Genomic DNA, 19,704 nt, shown 5'->3' on the forward strand with positions numbered 1-19,704 from the left:
GAGTCTTTTCTTGGTTCAGCAGCAACCTTTCAGTATCACAGTAATCCAAGTCTATGCCCCGACCAGTAAAACTGAAGAAGCTTAAGTTGAACGGTTCTATGAAGACCTACAAGACCTTCTAGAACTAATACCCCAAAAAAGATTCTCTTTTCATTATAGGAGACTGGAATGCAAAAGTCGGAAGTCAAGAAATACCTGGAGTAACAGGCAAATTTGACCCTGGAGTACAGAATGAAGCAGGGCAAAGGCTAACAGAGTTTTGCCAAGAGAACGCACAGGTCATAGCAAACACCCTCTTCCAACAACACAAGAGAAGACTCTACACATGGACATTAAAAGAATAGGTGAGGCATATTTTTAAAGCAGAATTATAATAAAAGAATAAATAAGTTTATTGTTTGATTTGAGTCATAGATCAGGTAAACAGAAATGCACTGAATTTTTTTCCTGGTTTTCGAGCGCCTGAGTAACAGTGTCTCTTTAGAAAATCACCATCAGTTTCAAAAGGACTAAAATAAAAATTGGAAGACTCTTTAGGTTAAAAAAAAGAAATCTTCATCCATTCCAGGGCACAGATGTAGTAACCAGCTAGGAATTCCATCAGTGTGGCCCATGAGCGTATCAATGTGCTGTAACAAGTTGCTTTAGGATAACAATTTCTGTCTCAAAAAGAGAAAAAATGCTATGTGGCTGGAAATGTGAATTACAAGGTCTTCGGTATGCACTCATCATAACTGCTTATTAAATATTCCCTATGTGAAAACTCTCTACCGGATTAGCACATACATTTATATAAATATCTAAATAATAAGTAAATAGCCATAATCTAATAAAATTTTAATATTTTAAAATCAGATATAAAGCAAGCTTTAAGTCTCTAAATTCTCAAGTTCAAAACTAAGAAATAAAATAGGTAAAAAGAGTCTTCACCCAAAGTTACAGTTTCAGTCACATTCATTAATAAGGTATGTCAGATGGCAGTTATGTTTCTATAATACATATTTGAAAGAATTTCCATACATGGGAGGGCTTGACTTGGTGTCATTTAACATTCCAAAAGCCTTTACATCTGAAATCCCTAAGAGGTTCTATTTGTTTCTACCACACCATTTAAAGGCAGTCTAGAAAAGTAAACAATAGTTCCTCAAATTGCCAAGCCCAAAGGCTTCTTTTGGGTCCTTACCTCACAGAACGTCTCAGAAATATTCACCACAGAAAACCACACTCTACTTCTTAGAACATATTTGCTTTTGTTCTTAATTTCAGAAAACAGAACCTCTTACTAATCCTTCTATTCCACTGGATAATATTTTTGTTTCATTTAATCCTCTTCCCTTTAAAATTAATCATTAAAGATACTTACAAAACATTTAATGTAATAACATATTTATTTAAAAGAATTGCTGGTTTTTATCTGTATTTAAATCTAGGAGAAAATTACTGTCTCAAAAGGCCAACTTTTGCTCATATCTTTTGCTTATTGCTTTAATTATTATAAACATTCAGCTCCAATGCAATATAACACGTAAAATATGTATGTATACATATATGTGTATATATATATGTAAAAGAGAGGTATTTAATTTTTACAAATTGTCATTTCCTTTTAAGTAGCACTCGTAAAGAAATGAAATTTCTGACATTTGAAACATTTTTCTTCCTCAGGCTCTATCTCACAAATATAATTAGTAGTTTTACTTCAATAACCATAAATGTTTTGCCTGTTTTTGACATTTATATAAATGATATCATAAATATGTACTTTGGGGTTGGGACATGTGTTATATCTTTTCAAAATATTGTGTTTATGATATTCATTCATATTTGTTGAATGTAGTAATAGCTTATCCATTACTGTTGTCTAGTATTTTAATGTATAAATATAATTCAGTGTATCTGCTGGTGAAAAATCAATTTTTTTCTTTCATGAATGATGTTTTATATATAGATTTTTACATTTTGGGAGACAGCATGTAGGCCTGTATTTCCATTGTCTATATATATATATAAGAAAATAAAAAGTACTTTGCATATTTTACTGTAACAAACACACAAAATAATTTTCCAACGTAGTTGCATGAACTTACATTCTCAACGTTGCATAGAAATTTCAGTTTCTTCATATATTTGCCAAAATTTGCTATGTTTAACTGCCTGAAATTTAGCTATACTGGTGCACACTAAATTGCTTCTTATTATGGTTTAATTTTCATATCAGTGATAACATATGAGTGAGCATCTTCTCATATTTTTTGGCTATCTAGGGCTTTTTTGGAAATTTATGCATAAAAGTTTTCTTCTTTTTCTATTGTGCTGTCTATCTCCTTTGAATAGATGAAAGCAGCTCTTTTGCCTCTTTTCCTGTTTGCCCATTTCTGCTTCCCTCTAAGCTTAAAAGAACCTAACTATATAGGAATGAGATCACCAGGCAGTTTGACCTAACCCCTGACCTACGCTCTCCTGAGTACACCATGCCTTGTCTAACCTGTTGATTCTTTTTCTGGATAAAAAGAAGGAAGAATGAAGAATTAAGTAGAGAATGACTAGTTCCCTTCCCCCAATGGCTCCCTTAACAATCCTGCAGTCAGATCTTGTGGGCAAAAGATACCACGTGGAGAAGGATATAGACCCCATCCTTCTCATTAAAGCATCTTTCCTTTCTACTGACTCTTGCCTCTCAAACTATTAACTTCTGAGCAATGAAGAGCCAAACCTGAATTGGATAACATAGATTGTTAAAGTGCAGAGAAAAGTGTTTAGGAAGAGATGCTACTTTTTCACTGTTCTCTGAAAGCAATTGCATCATATGTTAACTCTATTTTCCTACTTACGATTTTGTTTCAGTTTACCACTGATGTCAGCTGCACCTAAGATTGTTTGTTGAAGCTTATTAATTATGAATTTGATTTTTAAAGCTATTTGATTTACTTAGTGATTAATCAAGCTTCCTGTATCTTCTTGTATCATTATTAGTAGATTTTGGTTTTATCTGAATTAATCATTTTATTTAAACTTGCATTGCCATATTGTTCATAATGCCTTTTCATCTTTTCAGTAGCTATAAGGTCAGCATTTATTTCTATTTTTCATTTTGTACTTTGGATATTTATACCTAATCTCTTTTTCTGTTCAGTTATGTTAAGATGTTATTAATTTTATACATTTTTTTCCAGAGAGCTAATTTTTTGTTACAATATATATTACATATTTAGTTTATATTTGATTAATTTTTCTTTTATCTTTATTATTAGCATCAATTCATTATTTAAAAATTAACTTTAATTTTCTATGTTGCTGTCATGTATGCCTGAATAATTGAGTTTCTAATTTTTTTTTTCTCTAATATATAATGTCAGAGTTTCAAACTGAGTAAGGCCCATTGGGCTCTGGAATCTGCATTTTAATTAAGTATTCCCAGGAGATCCCCATAGTTCCTATTCTGGCATTCAGTCATAAAAATATATGCATACACACAGGTATTTACAGGACATGCAGTAAAGGTGGGAAAGATCAATGATTTCACTCTGCTTCTCATAGTTTGCAGTAAGGGTTTCTAGGAACCTAAGGACACTGTTCTACAGAAGCTTGGCACACCTAAAATAGTACTGAATAGACCAAACAAGAAAAAGCTATACAGAAAAGAAGTACTGATGTAGCTTTCTGATTTGTTAGACTGGAATAGGCTCATGCTCATTTAAAAACACACGAAGTTTCTGAGACAGCATTACCACCCAGAAAACTACCCGCTTGGACTAAACCAGACAAAACTGTGAAATGAACAAAGGTTCTCTGGGGCCTCAGCATGCTTCTGGCAGGAAGTATGCCGTGAATGCTGTTCGAAGGGAAGCTTGGTGTGGAATTAACTTGGGTGCTAGAATAGCCTCTGATTGAATATATGTTAGCTACACTAATTTTCCTGACTCTGATTTGAATAATGCTCTTTGCATGTCCTCTTAGCAAGATAACTCTACCTCCCCTCCCCCGCCCCACCTTTTTTAACCTCAAGAATTCTGCTGTAGCTTTCTTAAGCTTTTCAAGTTCACACTTTGTACCATGTTCTTCCTCCGTATAGTACAAATCACTGTGATAAGCTGATAACAGACACCAAGATCTGATCCCCAAACTCTGTGAATGTTACCTTATTTGGATAAAGGGTCTTTTCAGATGTAATTAAATTAAGGATATTGAGATAAGGAGACTATTTGGGGATGTCTGGATGGATCGTAAATGTCATAATAAATGTCATTATAAAATAGACACAGAGGGAGATTAAGCAGAAAGAAGAGCAGGAGGTAATGTGGAGACAGTGGCTGAGAAGTGAGTGATGCTGTCACAAGCCAAGGAAACCTAGAAATTAGAAGAGGTAAGAAAGGGGTTTGGGATTTCCCCCCACCTCTCCAGACTCTGTGTTCAGGTAGCATAACCTTGCCAGCGTCTTGACTTTGAAATTGTGGCTTCCAAAAATGTGAGAAAACAAATTTCTATTTCTTTAAGTCCCTAATTATGTGGTAATTTTTGTATAGCAGGCACAAGAAACTAATACATCACTACTAAAACAGGAGATATTTCACATAATTTGTTATTTGTATCTTTTTCTCAAAATACACAATGAGATATGGAGGTAAAAAATGAATTCTCTGATTATTTTATTTGTCTATTTTGAGAGACCCTACCTAAGTCGGCTTCCCAGGCGGTGCAATAGTAAAGAATCTGTTTGCTAATGCAGGAGATGCAGGAGACACAGGTTTGATCCCTGGCTTGGGAAGATCCCCTGGAGTAGGAAACGGCAACGCACTCCAGTTTTCTTGCCTGAGAAATTTCATGGACAGAGAAGCCTGGTGGGCTGCAGTCCATGGGGTCAGGAAGAGTCAGACCCGACTGAGCGGATGAGAACACCTAAAGAAGTACCAAAAGAACATCTGTTTGAGAAAATAAATATTTAACATAACAAGTTGCTCTCAAACTTTCCTGTAAATACACCCTATTTCTTCTTGCTAACATTTCTATTTTGCCAGTGAGTATAGAGAGTTGTATCAGAAAATAAGAATCTGATAACAACTCGTTATCTTGATGCATATTTTGTCTATTTTAAGCTTTCAGGATCCTGTGGTTTTCTCTCATATTCATTCAAGCCCTACTCTAATTTTTAAGAAATAATATTTTACATTGGACCAGTTAACTAAAATTGTTTATGGATTTGCCTTTATATATCTATCTGTATAATTTTCAACTCAGCAGAAATCAGAGATAGACATGAATGACATAAATTTATTGCCATCAAAGAGCTTTTAGTCTAGCAGAGGAACAAAAACTAAATAACCAAGTTAGGCTATATTTTAATGCTATAATTACATTTATAGTTGCATAAATGTATTTATACTGCATAAATATTTAGTTGCATAAATACATTTATACTACATTTATAGTAAATGTAACCACAAGATGTCACAGAGGAAAAGAAGCAAGGAACCTTTTTCTGATTGAAAGGCACAAAATGAGGCTCAAAATTATTTTCCCAAATGATGTAAAACCTGTTTTCAGTATTGAAAGATTAATGAGATTTGGACAAGTATAATAAGATAAGACAGGCAGAAGAGTATTCCAAGCAAAACAATGTGTGAAAAGCTTCAAAGATTAAAGAAAGCATGTAACATTCAGAAAATTCACCTAGCTCTTGAGATATAAAGAAAATGAAGTTAATGAAGTAAGATTTTTTTTTTTTTAACTGTGCTGGAGTTCTCACACAAACTGTCTCCTTTGGTTTTTATAGATTTTATAGGAATTAAGACCAACTCTAGAAAATATACTGATTACACAGGACATACTTTTGGAATAACATTTTTCCTGGAAAATATGGTTCCAAATAATCATTATTTAAGAAGATAAAAGATAATACTCTCTTCCTCTTATCTCACTGTGAAAATATACCATTAAATGCTAAACATCAGTGAAAATTTTATTGAATTATGGATCATATAACTCATTAAGCAGTGCATCATCTAGCAATTGCCAGTTACTAGATCCTCTCATGAAGAGATTAAAGAAAGTGATTTTAGAGTAAAATCAATTTTAGGAGCTAAATGGCAAGATTTCTTGGAAAACATATCAAAAAAAGTTATTTCTGAAAGATAGCTCACATAACAAGAAAAAAATCAAGTGCAGTGAAAAGAATCAAACAAATACATAAATGTTAACAGCTTAGTATTACTAACTGACTTTTGTCAAGAATTGGGTTAAAGAATTGAATGCTGAAAAGTTGTTTAAAAAAGAAATGTAATTTAATCTGTCACATGCCCATGTACAGGAAGACCTTGTTTTACTTTAAGCACTTTTAGGTAGTGCATATTTCATAAACTGAAGATTTGTGGCAAGTCTGAATCCACCAAATCTATGGGTGCCACTTTCCCAACAGCATTTGCTCATTTTCTACCTCTGCATCAATTTTCAGTAATTCTTATAACATTTCAAATTTCTATTTTTATTTTATTTTTTAGTGATCTATGATGTTTGATATTATCATTGTAAGTGTTTTAAGGTGCCACAAACTATGCCCACATAACATGGTAAATGTCATAAAATAAATACTGTGTTGTTCTCACCCCTCACCCATCAGTCATTACCCTGCCTCTCTCCTTCTCTTGGGTCTCCCTATTCTGTGAAAAAAAAAATATATTAAAATTAAGCCATTTGATAACTCTACAATGACCTCTAAGTTCTGAAGTGAAAGGAAGCATCATACATCTCTTAAATTTAAATCGAAGGCTAGAAATGATTGAGCTTAGTGAGGAAGGCATGTCAAAAGCTGTGACAGGTCAAAAGCTAGGTCTCATGTGTCAAGTAGTTAGCCAGGTCGTAAATGCAAAGAAAATGTTTTGAAACAAATTAAAACTGCTGCTTCAGGGAACACACATCTAATAAGAAAGCAAACAGCCTTATTGCTGATATGGAGAAAGTTTTCATGGTCTGGATAGATCAAACTAGCCACAAGGTTCCTTTAAGCCAAAACCTAGTCTAGAGCAAGATCCTAACTCTCTTTAATGCTGTGACTGCTTAAACAGATGAGAAACCTGTATTTAAAAAGCTCTAAGTTAATAGAGATTCGTTCTTGAAGTCCTCCATTCCATAAAGTGCCATGCATCCTATAGCATAAGACTTTCGGCTGCTTTAAAAATGGACCCAAGTCTAGGTAGCTTATAAACAATTGCAATTTATTATTGGTCAGAATTCTGGAGGCTGTGAAATTCAAGATCAAGTCAGCATGGTCATATTTCTGGTGGAGGCCCTGTTCCTTGCTAAAAGTGACCACCATCTCCATCTTACTGTGTCCTCACACGGCAGAAGGGGTCAAGGGTCCCTCTGGAGCTGCTTTTATAAACACCCTAATCCCATTCATGAGGAATCTACCTTTGAAACCTGATTGCTTTCCAAAGCCTGTAATCCCATGATACTCAGGGGTTAGGACTTCACACATAAAATTTGGGGAGACACAAATATTCAGACCATAGCCACTCAAGAGCACAAAGATAATGTCACAAAGGAGATACTACTAATGGAAAATTTTTGGAAATGTCTCAGTTTTGTAAAGGCTAGCTTTTAAAGAAATACATAGGTTCAGCAGCTCTATTCTAGCCAAATATGTAAAAGTCTTATAAACTTTTTTATATAAAATAATTGCAAAGCTATCACATATTCTGTAACATTTTATTTCTTACTACTAAAATTTTATTAGTAAATCATACATAAATTTCTAAGAATTTAATGAAAAGTGGAAATGTTTTCTAATGCTGAATTAAAATAGACAGGCTTCCAAAGACACATATACTTAATTTAAAAATGCTGGACTATTGTATTCTGAAACAAGGTGGTTTATAAAAAAGCCCAGATACAGCACTATTCAACTTATGTTATTAGAGACTTTTGACGTTCTAGTAAATATTTTACTGACTATTTTATTTATTTATTTTTTGATAAATGAAATGCATAAAGCGTCAGAGAAACCAGAAAAAAATTGTTATTCTATTTCAATTTTATAGCCCCTCTCACATTAGGGGTATATGAGTTTATCTATAATATGCAATGATACAGTACATCGATTCTAATAGGGTGTATTACAATATTCAGAATTCTCAAAGCACAGAGTAATAAAAATGTCTGCACTATACTTATAATTTGAAACTTCAAAATATAAACAGGCTTATATACATAATAGAAATCAATCTTTTAAAATACTCCTACCTGGTGCTTTGATAAGCAAGAAACATTTTATACTGTCAGAGGTTTTGGAGTGCATAATTAAATTTTAATATCAAAAGTGAAACACTGTTGATGCAACAGGTGAATCAACAGAACTATAGAACAACTCAGGTAAAATACTATCCTGGATCATGAACATAGTTTATTTGTATAAATAGCTTGCATGGAACTCAAACGATAGTATATAATGATTTGTGAAATACTTGTCTATTTTACATTTATTGAACAAAACATTGGATAGTCATCGATCTTAATAGCTTAACAACAAGGCTCCTGACTACCAATATTATAATTTTCAATAAATATCTTCTATACAGTGCTACACAACAATAGTATTATATCTAAAAGAAAACATGATAATCAAAATGTCAGGGAGGAATTAGGAGGGATGTATCTCACTATATGGAAAGAAAAATTCCAGGTTAAGAGAAAAAGAAATAGAATTTTCTTAGCTCTGAGTCCAATGCGTCATAGGCAGGCTTTTTTTGTGTATTAATTGGGTATAAGAACACAATACAAAAGCAGCGAAGTTTGTGACTTCCCTGACAGTCTGGTGGTTAAGACTTCACCTTCCAGTGGAGGGGTGTGGGTGTGATCCCTGGGTGGCAGTTAAGATCCCACATGCCTCACAGCCAAGAAACCAAAAAAAAAAAAAAAAAAAAACAAAAAAAATAAAGTTTAAGAGAGGTGAATTTTAATACTTTATTTCAAAATTTATGTCAACCATGTTTTGTTTTTTCTTTTCTTTTAATCAGACATGAGCATCTTCTTTTATATATGGGTAGTTATGAGTTAGACATCAATTATTTTCAAATAAATCAAGATAGGGCTGGATAATTAATGTTTAAGACTAAATATCACACTTCAGTGTTTGGTGGTTTCATCTACCAAATTCCCTGCTTACTTTCCAACCTTGGCTAGGGTCAGCCTTAAAATATATGTCTCTCCTGAACAGTTGTTAATATCAGGCAAAGAAGGCAAATCACACTAACTGCTGTAACTGGCTATGGGTCTTGAACAATTATTTACCCAATCAACTTTCTGATACCTCGTGATGTCCTGTGACACTGGGGGAAATACCTGCTTCAGAGAGCTTTGAGAGAATTAAATAAAACAATGCATACATAACACATTGCCCTGAGCTTCATACATGGTAAGTGAAGAATCAATGTCTCCTCTTAGTGGAAGTATCAAATTGTGTAATTATGTGGTAAGACATTGGCCTCATCTTCAAGGGTAATCTAGAGCTTACATGAAAACGTGCAGGATAACGAGGTAGTCTTGGAACACAGTGAAGGTCAAGAGCGTGACCAGTTGGGGGGAACTGCAACTGGCTTGTAGGATGAGGCTGGAGAAATATTTTGCAAACACACAGGGAAATAGGAAAGCAGATGCTCACGCAGACTCTCCGGGAACCTGCAACACTGCCTTGTGACAATACTGTGGGAATTTCTTTTTCCATAATCTTCTCTCTGTGACTCAGGGAGGCTTTCGAAACGCCCCAGGACGGCTACAGAAGCCCGAGAGTGACTTACGCAAGAGTTTCCAAGATTCCTCAGTGGAGCTTCCAAGATTCCTCAGTGCTGCAGCCCCACAATTTGGACCGTGGAAAGGCATGGAAGTGCTCTTCCTTCCCTGCCAAGCAAAGGAGCGTTCGGACACCGTACTGACTTTTCCTTTCCTGGGGCCGGAAGTCAGGGCGCATGAATTTGAATGTGGTGTTGTTACTGCTGTTGTTATTGTTCACAGCATGAGGACTGTTCCTATTTCCATTTCTAGCTTCAAATGTCTCCAAAAGTTTCATCTAAATATGGCCTCAATGATATTAGAAAAGATCTGCGTTATTCTCAAATGTCAGATAGTAGTCATGGGTGTAGGAACAAATGAAGTTTGGGCACAATTAGGAAAATTGGTTAAAAAATGAGGGCAAGACAGGAGACAGGACCCCAGGTCTGGGAACTGGTTCTGATACTAACACGATATGTTATCTAGTCCAGTGTATCTTTGAACTGTTCCATTATTGGATTTATTTTTCTTATCTGTGAAGAAAACCCCTGGTGTCTGACAGCCCTTCTATTGCTTTAATTCTACAATAAGAACAAGTCAGCTCTGGCCCTCATTTATGAGTATGTTCTCCTCCCGCACAGGACTATTTCTCAAAGTATAGTCTGCGTATCTGGGGTTTCTGTTAGAATGGACACTCTTGGAAACCCTAAATTTACTGAACCTGAAAGCATGATGATTCTGACACACACCGAGTTTTGGAACCACTACTTTATCAAACGAGGCAGTAGGGACTCTAAAGTATGCCCCTTAACCTTTCAGCATTGCTAGCTCAGCTAAACAGGGAGGGAAGAGAAGTGAGCAGTAACAACTTCTGCTCTCCTTCTTCCAACAAGAAGCTTCCTCTAGTCTTATCCCTAACCTGTATTCCTCACCTACACCTCATTTATTCCCTTTAAAATCAGCAGCAGCAGCATAATTATCATCACCATTATCACCATCACACTCACCCATTCCACAGAAATGCTGAATAGACTTTAAAGAGAGGTTACATGAATTTCCCATAGGACACTGCTAATAGTTAGCCAAGTCTGGATTTGAACTTGGGTCCATCTCACCTCCGCTTGTGGGCTGTTGACAGTTACCTGAGGGCCCAGTCATTCACTCAAATGAACAGTTTATTGAACCTCCTCCCAGAGATGCAAATGGCCAAGAGTAAAATCTAAGCCCCTGAACTTAACTGATGAAGACTCTGCTTTCCTGTCCATCCTGTACAAGAATATGTGGAAGGGTTTCTTGGAAAAGTAAGATTCAATTTCTGATATGGAAGATGGAAGGTGCAGTAAAATAATATAGTCTGCCAGGTTCCTCTCGCCATGTGATTCTCAGGCAAGAATACTGGGGTAGGTTGCCATGCCCTCCTCCAGAGGATCTGCCTGACCCAGGGATTAAATCCGTGTCCCTTACATCTCCTGTGTGAGCAGGCAGGTTCCTTACCACTAGAGCCACCCAGAAAGTCCAAAGAGCATGCTAGCCTTACATCGTCATTATTTCAGAAACGCAACAGCGCTCTGACCGTTTCATGTCTTTCTAAAGGAGACAGGATGTTTGGAGTCTTATGGGTCCTTTTAAAGGGAAAAAAATTGGTGGGCACCCAAGTGGTGAGTAAATATCTTAACACGTGAGAACGTGACACTGGAACAATCAAGCCACAGCAAACATTCTCCCCACCACACTCTGCATAAAAAGATCTGGAACAATACACAGAAAAGCAAATAAATTGCTTCACATCTCACACAAAGCAAGCTCACATATTGTTGAAGCTGCCTAAACCAAGCTTCTGGACAAATGTCTCCAAAGAAGTGAGCTTCCCTTTTCAACTTTCTTGGCTTTATCCACTGAGAAACAAAAAACCTTTCCTCTCCACAACTTCGGATTTGGGGTGGTAAACCCTACTTTAAAATAACATATTGAATGCTTGTACTCAGCAAGGTGTTTTATATATAATGCATTTCTTCTTTCCCAATTAGAAATGACCAGTGTAGTCAAGAACACACTATTTTCCATTGCAAACACTGTGTCCAATTTCTGTCAGGAAAGAGTTGCCTTTAGGAAGTTGCTACTTACAAAGTACCTAGGTTGGAAGCTATGTGGTAAACACGCCAGGCTGTTTTGTTACTGAGACAGGCCTGGGTGCTGGGACCCGACACCCTTTGTTGCAGTACTGTAACGCTGGCACGTGGACAAATGTCCTCGGGGGCAACAAAATACAAAGAAACTACAAGAGATTAAAAGTAACTGCATGCATGTGAGTTGGGGCAAATTCTGAACAAAAGATAAAAAAAGACCAGAAAACCCAACTGCCACTTTTGAGGAGCCTAGAGGAAAAACTGGGTACTCCACAGCACCCCCGTTCACAACTTCACAAAGGGGTGGGCAAATCATCTAAGCTACCCCTCCAATTTCACCCTCCTACCTTCACTTCATAAAAGGAACAAGCTTGCACCCGCCTCAGGGCAAAAGTAAGAAAGAGAACCTGTGGTTTGTTCTCACTTCCCACTGCTGCAGCAGAGGCCCCAGTAAAGCCTTGTCTGAATTTCTTGTCTGGCCTCTAGTCAATTTCTATTGCTTAGGGAAAGCCAAGACCTCTGGTTGGTATCACAATCAACACAGCATTGGGGATTACAACAGCCTCCTCCCTCATCATGGCTATTCCCAAAGCTGGGATTTCTCTGAATGTGATACAAAGTTATGGATTCAGAATGATGACATAGGTTTGAGGATTGGCCAAACAGCTGCTGCAAGAAATTTTAAGATACTTTCTGTGTCAAGTACAAGTTGTATTAATAGGAACATTAATAAGTTTGGTACTGCATAACTGAATCACAGAACAGGTAATGCATTTGTAAGCAATTCCAAGAACCTTTCGTGAATAATTTAAATCTTCACACTATGGTCTTCAGTGCATAATTATATACTTTGAGAGTGTGAAAGCAATGTATTCACTTATTAAGCTGTGTTCAAAACAGTCAAAGAGATGTGAACTCTCCTTATGCTTAAAAATATATTTTGAAATCGATTTGCTGACTGAACTCTTTTTATTTGATAGTACTGTTCATGAGAATGGCCAAGTGAAGAATGTGATCATAAAATGCATTTCTTTTAAAAGTCCCAGGGTATTTCTCCTGACGTTTTTAAAAGTGAGGATTCTACATTTTCCTAGCCAGTGGAAGCAGCAAAGCAGTAGGACTTTTACTTACTCATTGGTCAAGGTGAGAAACAATAGTCACCAGAAATGAGGTTTACATGATGTAAACAAAGATGCTTGCTTTTTGAATTAGGTAAAATTTGTCCTCATAGGAATTCTCTCCAGACCTCCATGCGCAAGCAGGGAAGAAATGGGAATGCCCTCCTCCGAGCCCCCGTTTTGTACTGAAACATTTCTACCCTAGTAGAACAACACAGCATATCTATTTCCTATCTCATAAATTCCACTCTAATGTCTTTGTAATTCCAAGACCAAATGTTGGTCACTGTGGTTGACGCTGTCATTACATTTCTCCCTGGACTTAATATTCCTTTGATGTCTCTCTCCAGAATATAGCCCATTGCTCTAATAAAAATAAAGGAATAAATAATTCACCAACAGAGAATGCAATAGAGTGTATTAAATTATACTGTGGTGAGAAGATCCTGGATTTTTGAGAAAATGGACACAAGTTATAGACAAAGCAGCAGAAGATGGTTCAGTCCAGGTTGGCATACGGGCCTTTGGACTTGTCAAGGAAAACTGTTCCTCCAGAGCTCCCCAGCCTCATCTATGTATACCTCCAATAAAAAATAAAAATAAAATAAATATTAGGATCAAGAAAGGATATAGAGAGGAAAAATAAAGAAATAGAAGCGTAGAAAGATCAAGAAAACAACACCTTATTTATCAGGGGTGAGTCCTATGTGTTAAAATTAGAAAATTAATACTTTCATTTGAACCTCTCCTAACATTTTAGTCAAAGCCGTTGTATCATTAATTCATCAGCAATATTCAGTCAGTTGTGAGCTGACTCAGAGAGAGCAGCACGCTAGTCATTTAATCAGACAGAGCAAGCTCTAACCCCAGCCTTCCCACTTACCACAACTTTAAATTCACTCAGTGTGATGAACTGCTGTCACCATCAGCTACCTCGTCTTGAAGAACAAAACAAATATGGAGCTCATATGCTTCTTATTTGAATTAAATGTGATGCTTCCAGTAAAGATCCTGGCACCTCATAAACAATGCAAACAGAAGCTAGGAGCGATTATAAAAAGTATAGGATTGTGAAGATTTTTCCCAAAAAGATCATGTTAGATGTACAGAAGTTTGAAATAGCTCATATCTTTCAAAAACTGCAATCCCATTTTTATTGGGCAGTTAAAAATAATGAAATATCTATGCTGACCAAAAACATTAATATCCATCATTTTTTTTATTACAGTGTTTTAAGCAAAGTGATACATGTTTTAGACTCCTTATATGCTTCTATGACCTTCCCCATATCTGATTGTATACATGGAATGTAAGTTTCCTAGTTTGATTCTCAGCAGTCAATTTTACTCCCCTTTGCTTATTGGGGCATGTCCTATGTTCACCACAGGACAGTTATGTCAGTAAGGACAACTTCTGCATTGTAAGGATAGAGCAAGCTGAGTGATAGGACATGAGAAAATAGTGCTGTAAATTTAAGGTATGAATTAAAGCACTCCTTCCAGTCTGTCACTAAAGGCAGCAACAGTGGATGGAGAAAACATTTTTATGGCACTTATTCCCAGGTGGCACTGGTGATCAAGAACCCTCCTGCCAAAGCAGGAGACTTGAGAGATTTGGGTTCTATTCCTGGGTTGGGAAGATTCACTGGAGCAGGACATGGCAACTCACTCCAGTATTCCTGTCTGGAGAGTCCCATGGACAGAGGTGCCTGGTGGGATACAATCCACTGGGTCACAAAGAGTCAGACATAAATGAAGTGATGTAGATGCATGTACCAGGCACTATTTTTAGAGTTTTAGGTATGCTGACTTACCTAATTTTTACCATAAATCTTTGAGGTAGATACTATTATTTTTATCCCCATTTTATAAATAAGAAAGCCAAAGTGTGGACATGTTTATGAGCTTCCCAAAGACACACAGGCGGTGGCAATGCCAGGATTCCAACACATCCATGCTCTTAACCACTATGCGAAAGTGTCGGTAGCTCTACCATCCAATTCCACACATAAGTGCATGGACGAGGATAACTCAATCTCTGCGACTGGCCGTCGCTCAAAGGGCGCGGGCCGGGCTGCTCCCCACAAGGGCGCTGTGTCTGTGCTACATGAGGGCACACGCTGCTTCAGGCCTCGAGATCGGGTAGGAAGTTGTGTTTATAGGAAGAAACATCCCGGTTTTTTTTTTTCCAATATTCACAAAGGTCCTTTATAGGTTATAGTGTCCCAGGGAGCAGGGATCTATGGAGAGTAGCTTGAAGTCTTTGGATGGGCATGGGATATCCTATCATGCCCCAAATTCAAGGACAAACTCAAGAGTGTCAGGAGAACACTGAAAGAACCAAGAAAGTTCTGATGGTTAGGCTACGATAATCTGTGCATCATGCATACTTGTAACTGATAGTCACTGTAGTTGTGAAATATCATGAGTTTATAATAATATGCAGAATGCAAATATATGAGTTATATTAAAGTAGTTACCATATAAAAGTGGTTGAATATTATACAGATATAAACGCAAATACTTAGCAATAGTTAATACTAGACTGGTGATCATTTTTCTTTTCCTCTTAGGATTATGTATGCGTGTGTATGTTCAGTTAGAGAGGAACACACATGATAAATTAACCAATTCGTCTCAAAGACTGGGATCTACAAGCAGAAGTCATAGCACAAAATAAGAAGGTTGATAGAGGATGGAGAAGATGATCATCTCTGCCCTTAGAGGTCCTGTGGTTGAGACTCCATGTGTCCACTGCAAGGGGCATGGGTCTGATCCCTGGTCAGGATCCCACACGACGAATGGTACAGGCAAAGAGAAACAAAAAGGTGATCACCATCGGTAGTGACGTACCAAGAATGTCTAACAGTGAATTCCAAAATGAATCTCTAATCATTTCTTAAATGAGAGTTACGCAAGAAGATTCAAACACTCATCTCATAGTAGAAGACACACCTATAAGAGCCTACCTTTTATATTGATAAAGCTTTCTAGAATTTTCAATGACATGAACCAGAAGTTCATATATCACAAGATACGATAACACCATGATGAACAACTAATTAAATCATGGTAAACATTCCAAGCTTCAAAAGCTACATTCTATATGGAATGTGTGACCAAAATTCACTTTATATATCAAAGACCTAATTATAAACGATCAAAGGTTGGACTCTGAACCATGTTTCACTGCGTACTCCCAAACCCACTGTGGGCTCCAAAATCACTGGGAATGGTGATTGCAGTCATGAAATTCAGTTCAGTTCAGTTCAGTCGCTCAGTCATGTTTGACTCTGTGTGACCCCATGAATCGCAGCATGCCAAGCCTCCCTGTCCATCACCAACTCCCGGAGTTTACTCAAACTCATGTCCATTGAGTCGGTGATGCCATCCAGCCATCTCATTCTCTGTTGTCCCCTTCTCCTTCTGCCCCAAATCCCTCCCAGCATCAGGGTCTTTTCTAATGAGTCAACTCTTCACATGAGGTGGCCAAAGTATTGGAGTTTCAGCTTCAACATCAGTCCTTCCAATGAACACCCAGGACTAATCTCCTTTAGGATGGACTGGTTGAATCTCCTTGCAGCCCAAGGGACTCTCAAGAGTCTTCAACACCACAGTTCAAAAGCATCAAATTCTTCAGTGCTCAGCTTTCTTTATAGTCCAACTTTCACATCCACACATGACCACTGTTAAAACCATAGCCTTGACTAGATGGACCTTTGTTGGCAAAGTAATGTCTCTGCTTTTTAATATGCTGTCTAGGTTGGTCATAACTTTTCTTCCAAGGAATAAGTGTCTTTTAATTTCATGGTTGCAATCACCATCTGCAGTGATTTTGGAGCCCAGAAAAATAAAGTCAGCCACTGTTTCCACTGTTTCCCCATCTATTTGCCATGAAGTGATGGGACTGGATGCCATGATCTTAGTTTTCTGAATGTTGAGTTTAAGCCAACTTTTTTATTCTCCTCTTTCACTTTCATCAAGAGGCTCTTTATTTCTTCTTCACTTTTCTGCTCATGAAATTAGATGACAGTTACTTCTTGGCAAGAAAGTTATGACAAACCTAGACAGTGTGTTAAAAAGCAAAGATATCACTCGCTGACAAAGGTCTGTATAGTCAATGCTACGGTCTTTCCAGTAGTACGGTGAGAGCTGGACAACAAAGAAGGGAGAGCACTTTAAGAATTGATGCTTTCAGATTGTGGTGCTGGAGAAGACTCTTAAGAGTCCCTTGGACTTCAAGGAGATCCAACCAGTCAATCCTAAAGGAAATCAACCCTGAATACTCTTTGGAAGGACTGGTACTGAACCTGAAATGCCAATACTTTGGCCACCTGATGCAAACAGCTGACTCATTGGAAAAGACCCTGTTGCTGGGAAAATTGAAGGCAGAAGGAAAAGAGGGTGACAGAAGATGAGATGGTTGGATGGCATCACCGATTCAGTGGACTTGAATTTGGGCAAACTCTGGGAGATGGTGAGGGACAGGGAAGACTAGTGTGCTGCTATCCATGGGGCTGCAAAGAGTTGGACAGAACTTAGTGGTTGAACAACAACAGCACAATCCAGAACCTGTGCTAACCTGATAATTTACTATTTTTTCTTTTGATATAGAAAAATCATTGAAATTCTAGAATGATATAGAAATGACTACCTGTTACGATTACCCTAGCCTTGGAAATAAAAAGAGCAAGAATAGTGATGAAGTTAGAAATTATGAAGAAAAATTTTAAATCTCAGAAGTTAACAAATTTTATTAGTTTAGCTGAAAGTGCATTAGCAAGGTTTTAATTATCTTACAATTTTTGTTTGTCTATTTAAAGGTAATAAGACATTTTATTTAATTACTCTGCTTAGAAATATTTGGTTAAATATATCTATAATAACCTTTTAAATTCAAAGAATAAGTTTCATTATTTTCAATACATTTCATTTTTATTGACAGATTGTACCATAAAAGATATTTGGATTCTGACTATTTAGTAAATGGATTTTATTGTTGCTATTGTTTAGTTGCGAAGTTGTGTCCGACTCTTTTGTGACCCTATGGACTGTAGCTTGCCTGTCTCCTCTGTCCATGGGATTTCTCAGAATATTAGAGTGGGTTACCATTTCCTTCTCCAGAGGATCCTAGCCAGCCAGGGATGCCCCCTGCCATGTCTCCTGCCTTGCAGGCAGATTCTTTACTTCTGAGCCACCAGGAAATATTAATAAATGAATACATGCTATATTATTAGTATTTCAATATAAAGATGAATATTGGCCATAAAATAGATTTATGAGGGAAGTAAGCCAAATGCACACAGTGTGACTGTTTCTTCACACACAAAATCCCTCAGAAGATAAGGAATCTGAACAATCGAAGAAAAGGAAAAGCTTCCACAGGGTTAAGTTGCGGATTTGATGCAGATGTTGACCAAGTGTCAAACGGAGAAGCAACAAGAAGAAGGCCAGGGGGTTAGAGGTATAAAGTTAAAAAGTTTATTTGGGGTGGCAGGGCGGGGGGTGGGGGGATAAGCCTGAAACATGCAAGGAGTACAAAATTCAGGAACAAATGTAGACAAAGTGGTCCAGAAGGGCAGCCCTAAGTACCAATTTATTTCTTTTTCCCTTTTAAAATTTTATGGTTTTATTTTTGTCAATTCAGTCTTTTAAATACATTGAATGTGAAATAGGAGTTGAATTTTTGAGAAGATAATATTAGGTAATAGGCAGAGATAATCTGAGTCGGAAGACAGTGAGAGAGACCATTTGAAAACTGATGCAGTAATTGCCATATAAAACAGAATGACTGAGCTTAGGTGGTGAAATGGGACTCCTTCCTCCCCTCTCCCCCAGCCCGGGGACAGAAAACTATGACACCATTCCAGAAAGGCCTTGGCAACTCTCTGAGTGCGGGGAGGGGATGGGCAGACAAACTGCCCTTAGATTTGGAGCCTGGGAAATAGCTATCCAGAGGTCCATTCATTTCCGAGGCAGAAAGTACCCTATTATTCCTCAGAAAGATTTATCTCTGCAGCTTGGCACTCACAATAGCACATATTTAAAGCCACACAAACATGTCCCTGTCACTTCCATTGTGAGCCACCCTGGGAACTTCAGGTACCCCGTAATAAAGTCAGTACCCCAGTAAAATAAATGTCTGCCTTTAATCTTCCTCTCCACAAGGAGATGTTTATTATGTCAGAGAAAAACATTTTTACTTTGGGTTTGTGAGCTCATGTTGTGGACGATGGTTTCCCAGGGTGCTTGAGTGTGAGGAACTATAACTTTGAAAACTGTGACATTTTAACAAGAAACAGCCTGGCAATTGTTTGCCCTCGAACAAATCTCCTGCATGTGGAGCTTGGTTCTTAAAAACATGGGAGTTTCAGGAAGGTTCGGGGCCCTGATGACATGGAGCCAAACAGGAGACAAAATTAATTTTAAAAGCATTAAAAAATGTTATTGTTGTAAAACACTTAGCACAAGGTCTACCCTCATATTTTTAAAACTGTTTTTATTGGAGTATACTTGCCTTGCAATGTCGTATTACCTTTACTGTACAGCGAAATGAATCATACATATACATACATCACCTCCCTTTTGGACCCCCTTTCCATTAAGGTCGCAGAGTATTGAGTAGAGTTCTATGTGCTGTACAATAGGTTCTCTTTAGTTATCTACTTTATACATAGTATCAATAGTATATATGTGCCAACT

The sequence above is a fragment of the Muntiacus reevesi genome, chromosome 3, assembly GCF_963930625.1.
Source record: "Muntiacus reevesi chromosome 3, mMunRee1.1, whole genome shotgun sequence".
Taxonomy (NCBI): Eukaryota; Metazoa; Chordata; class Mammalia; order Artiodactyla; family Cervidae; genus Muntiacus; species Muntiacus reevesi.